The following is a 6,000-nucleotide window of genomic DNA, read 5'->3' as shown; positions in this document are numbered from 1 at the left end:
TTCAACATCATTTAACATTAACTCCGTCAACATTGACAAGTTGGATTCAATATGATCAGCAATATTCATATCGTTATCCACAGACTATATCTTAATCGGTTTGCTATATACCAGTGTCGATTTTTACGATACATTAAGATTTAATTTGTTTACTATACACTAGAATTGATTATGTTTGCAATACTCTGATATTCATTTTCGTTAATACACACTAGGGTTAATTTTGTTTACCGTACACACAGATTAATTTAGAATAGCATGAACCAGGTTTGATTTCGTTTAATATGCACTATGGTTTGTTTGCTGTACATTTTTTACAGACGCATTTCTTTAGTATACAATATGATCAATTTTGTTTTCTGTACAATAGCGTTTTATATTGTTTACTTTACACTAGGATTGATTTTGATTACTATATATTGGATTCGATTATATTTACTATACACTAAGATTGATGTTGTTTAATATACAGTAGGGTTGATTTTAGTTACTGCACAGTAGGGTTTGACTTTGTTTACTTTTAACTGGGATTGATTAGAATATATTTTGTTTTTTATACACTAGGAGTGCTCTTGTTTGCTATATATTAGAATTGATTGTGTTTATTACACATTGCTATTGTATTTGTTTAACATACAATATGATTGATTTTGTATACTATATACTTGTTATAAATATTGATGTAACGTGTATTTATTTATAAAGAAAACGGATTGGCTTGACTTTTGTGTTTTGTAAAGGTTGTCTCCGTACAAATGCCTACTACAACATTGTCATTTACTATGTCTAGTAATAATGCCACTTTATTAATATAAAACATATGTCTCATCGTTTATACTTGACATATATCGGGAATCTTTACATATTGCTCTCTTATTCCCTCCAAATTACAGAAATTTGGACGATGTCATGGATATCTCGATACCGATCTTGTTGTTTATAATTGGAAATAACCTGATTATTTAGAAAATGTGGCACACCTTGTAACATAACGAATGTTTCTGTGTTTGTCTTGTTTTATTGGTATACATTCTTATATAAGTGTAGCTCAAAATAACATGTAAATACTCATTGTAATTGTGACCTAGTTATCTAGTTATATAAATCCGGGTCTTGCAAAACACATGTTATGTATAAATGCAGCATGTCGTTAGCAGTTTGAATTATTGGTCAGAGTGACTTACGTCATGAATAAGAGTTTTTCCTGCCTTTTTTCAAAAAAAGTTTGATAACTGTTTAATTTGATCCAGGTTATTGCTTAGGAAAAGGTGTGTCCATCCGTCTAGCAAAATACAATTAACATATAGTGTGTATTAAGAGAAGACTAAATATGTATTTGAATATGAATTTGCTCTAAAAGGAAACACCCTGTATTTATGAATTTTATCATTGATTTTTGGCATTTTTAGCAATTCTATGCCAAGTTCACGCTCCTTTTATAGAACACAAAACAATTTTGGATCAAATCAAATATAGTTTTGATTTTCTTATATATCCCTTATTTGAATGCCAGATTTTGGGACCCCTGCTGAAATCATATATTTCCTGGACCAGCTTACAGTTGAAACTGAAATTGAATCAACAGGGGATGCTTACTCCTCCTAGGCACCCGATCCCACCTCTGGTGTGTCCAGGGGTCCGTGTTTGTCCAACTGTCTATTTTGTATTGCCTGTAGGAGTTATGAGATTGATCACTGTTCGTTATCTTCACCTTGCATTAGTCATTCAGATAGGGGGCGATTTCAAGGTCACAATAAAATATGAATATCACCTTCGTGCATACTGTATATTAAAAATGGAGAATTATTTGATATCATAAAGGAATAATATATGTAATCATTTGACAAGAAATGTTTTCACATATACAGCTGATCACTTGACAACAATAGTAAATAACAACAAAATATTATGACATTTTCCCCGCGATACAACTATCAGAACATATACACTGTGACGTACTTTTACATCGTGACATCATATGGTGCGACGTGCACAGAGGTACATTTATAACAGCACTGTGATTTATTATCGGATAACCTTAACTGAGCTGCGTATATACCTCATAATACAAAATATGATAAAAGATCTCTGCTGTAAATGTTTCCAATTTAGGAAACATTTAGTATTGATTTTGTGTATTATATATTAGCGTTGATTTTGTTTATTAGATATTATTATTGATTTTCTTTATCATGTGTTATTATTGATTTTCTTTATTATATATTAGGATTGATTTTCTTTATTACAAAATGTTTGCCCAACTATCTATTTTGTATTGCTTGTAGGAGTTATGAGATTGATCACTGTTCGTTATCTTCACCTTGCATACATTAGGATTAGTTTTGTTTATCATATACTACAATTTATTTTGTGTATTAAGCTGATGATAGAGAAGAGTGATCGATGATGGTGATTATAACGAAGAGTGATCAATCTCATAACTCCTATATTCAATAAAAAAATGGAAAGTTGGGCAAACACGAATCTCTGGATATATATGTTTACTGTACATTAGGTTTGATTTGTACCGTACATTAGGTTTGATTTTAGATAATGTACCCTTGGTTTAATTGTGTGTACTGTACACTAGGTTTGATTTTTGTGTACTGTACACCAGGTTTGATTTGATGTTCTGTACACTAAGTTTGGTTCCGCACATTGTACACCAGGTTTGATTTGATGTTCTGTACACTAAGTTTGGTTTCGCACACTGTACACTAGATATCATCATGTGTGCTATATACAGTTTGATTATATGTGCTGTACACTAAGGTTGATTTTGTGTACATCACTCTAGGTTTGATTTGATATGCTGTACACTAGGTTTGATTTTGTGTACTGTTCACCAGGTTTGATTTTCTATACTGTACATTAGGCTTGCCTTTGTTTACTCTACGGTTTCATTTGATGTGCTGTTTACTATGTTTGATTATATGTGCTGTGCACTAGGTTTCGTTTCCAATTATGTATATTTAGATTTATTTTGTTTTCTATTGGAAACGAATTTTTTGTATTTAACCGACCGATAAGGTATTCTTATGTCCCCTTGATACCTGAACTCATCCCTGGTATGTGGAAGGGACCGTATTTGTCAAATTATCTATATTGTATTCCTTATGAAGTTATTACATAAATCACTGATCGTTAGTTTCACCTTCATATAATTGGATTTGTTTTGATTACAATAACCTAGAACTTCTTCACATTATTACAGTCTATGTCACTCACTAGATTTGTTTCTATTTATAATATGTATTGTAGACCTCAATTGATTATGCTTACTATAAACTACTATTGATTCTGTATATTTTAGATACCGTTTAATTCAGAGCACTTGGGATGACGTTTACTTTGTCGTTTTATGTTACGACCAATTCAGTTTTATATCAACATGGGATTATTTCATTCACTAATGAATATATTTAACTTTGATTACCCAAGGAAAGAAGCAAATGTTGACCTATGAAAGGTGAAGATAACGAACAGTGACCAATCTGTTAACTCCAATACGCAGTACAGCATAGGTAGTTTGACATGTTATATATTGTTTTTGAGATATTGTATCATACAAAATGTTTACACATGGATTAGAAAAATGATTTTGGTAAAAAAAATAAATAAGAAAAATGTATGAATGGACATATCAACACATTTTCACAAGTAAAGGGTTATTGATTGGTTATGTCGCACAAATCCTTGACATCAGCCACCATTCAAAATAAACGCTAGAAACGGAGCATATGCTTTGTTGGTAATAATAATAATAATTATTATTATTTTTATATAGCGTCTTTCCAGCGTTTGGTGCTCAAAGCGCTTTACAATAATCAATGTACATTATTACCCCGGCAGACCTTATATAAATCTAGAACTTTCTCAGCCTCCTAGGAAGCATACAGTGCAAACTGTCATTACAAGCGCTAGAACACTAACATTTTAACAATATCTTTCACTGTCTATAGGCAGGTACCCCTTTTACACTTGGGTGGAGTGTGGTACTCTGTACCGTGGATCCAATCAGAGAACATTTGTGGCAATATGTAGAATACGAAACTAAATACACATGACGCGTCATAAACAACATGGTGTAGAAGTTGTCACCATTGATTGATCTTATGAAATTAGTTTTTAAACAAACAATCAGTCTAAGTTTGATATTACGAACAGCGTGAAAACGATGACTTACCCAACTGTGTGTGTCAATTGTGTTTCAACAAATTGAACACGTGTATTTAACATTGAAATAGATAACTCAATAGCTACAGCATATAAGGGGCGAAACTGCTAATTATTTATTACGTTACGTATAAAATCAGTATGCAAATTTCACGTACTCCCAGTATTCACTTTAGATTTTGATCTTACCAAACTTACCAAACTTGCATCGTAAACAGAACATCTCATTTAATCTTAATTTTATATTATTTCGTCATCCTCTCTCCCCAACCTTAATTCCGAACTTTAACTCTCTGGAAAAAATATATTCGGAAGAGATCAGAGAGCTACACATCCACCTCCTGTGAACACATTCGATTTACGGCGCACCGAAAATTGAGCACCGCTGAGACTCGATATCGCTATATCATTGCATCGCCGTCTTTTAAACCTAGTATCGAAACAATATTAACACATTTTCATATTATATGTCTGTCCAAAATACCTTATGATATTTATTAAAACCCCATACAAACTGAAAAATCACAGATTCAAATGATTTCCTTTTGGTGACTTGGTCATGTTAGGGAACTAGTAAATTCGAACCCTGTTGATATTGATATTTATTTATATAATTTGATACAAGTTATGTATTTCTTCTTCATTTATTATAAACATTAATAATGGAGAGACATAACAAATGTAGTTTATCTAAAGGTAAAACAAGGTCACAGTTATTGAAAATACAACAAAAACTTTGATTGATTCTCCATGCTCGTACGATGAGGATGGGGACCGCTCCAGACTAATGGAATCCGTGTGGCCGTGGATTTACAGTCCCTGAAACGTTCTGTTTCACAATGTTTCGGTTCGCTCACCATGTGCTCTCCCTGCCTTCACCGTGTGCTCTCCGTGTGTTCAATGTGCGCTCATCGAGCGTTCATTGTGCGCTCACATTGTGTTCATCTTGCGCTCAAAGTGCGTTCACCATGCGATCCGCGTAAGTTCAACGTGGGCTCATCGTGCGTTCACCGTGCAATATTATTTTCAGAGAGCTCTACAGTTATACAACTATCTCAAACCATGCCTTTGAATGCTGACTAATGTTAAGGGTTAGTGCGAGATAATGAATCAATAACCTTTGATTTGTGAAGATAGTACAAACACGATATAGTTAAATTGAAAGATGGATTTATAATTAGACAGTATTTGTATGATTTGCTTTGTTACTTATTATTTTTTATAGAGCACATGCATTTAAATATAATACAACAACATATATTACGAAAACTATATTTTTTACTCATATATCCGAACAACCATTTGCATACAGGAATAATTTCGCTGAACAACGGTGATTCACAACCCTGTTGTCTATACATAGCTGTTGTCAAAACCATGATAAACCAACGCGGGGTTTTATTGCAGGACGAAGTAATACATTGCGAGGAGTGTGGTTAAATGACCAATTTCTTTCAACTGTTCTGTATATAGTTCCTGGTACCGAAAATCGATCAACTGTGTATGCTTACTCACACCAACACCTGATACAATATCATGTTTTCAAAGGTATGTGATTGTCCTACTCTCAATTTTGTATTCCTTATGGGATTAATGATATTGGTCAATTGTCGTCCCGTTCACTGTTTCATGATTTACATTTCAAATTAAGGGTGAAACCATCCTTGACAGAGGTGTACAATTTCACACCGAGCGCGAACATTTTAATTCACTCACTCAAAAATCAAGTCACATTAACTGACCCAATCCTATCTGTATTAGTCTCTGAACTATAAACGTAGTCCGTAACACTGTCCTCGAGCATACAAATGTCTGTGTTAGAAA

The sequence above is a fragment of the Ostrea edulis genome, chromosome 8, assembly GCF_947568905.1.
Source record: "Ostrea edulis chromosome 8, xbOstEdul1.1, whole genome shotgun sequence".
Classification (NCBI taxonomy): domain Eukaryota; kingdom Metazoa; phylum Mollusca; class Bivalvia; order Ostreida; family Ostreidae; genus Ostrea; species Ostrea edulis.
Note: the sequence above shows the minus strand (reverse complement) of the source record.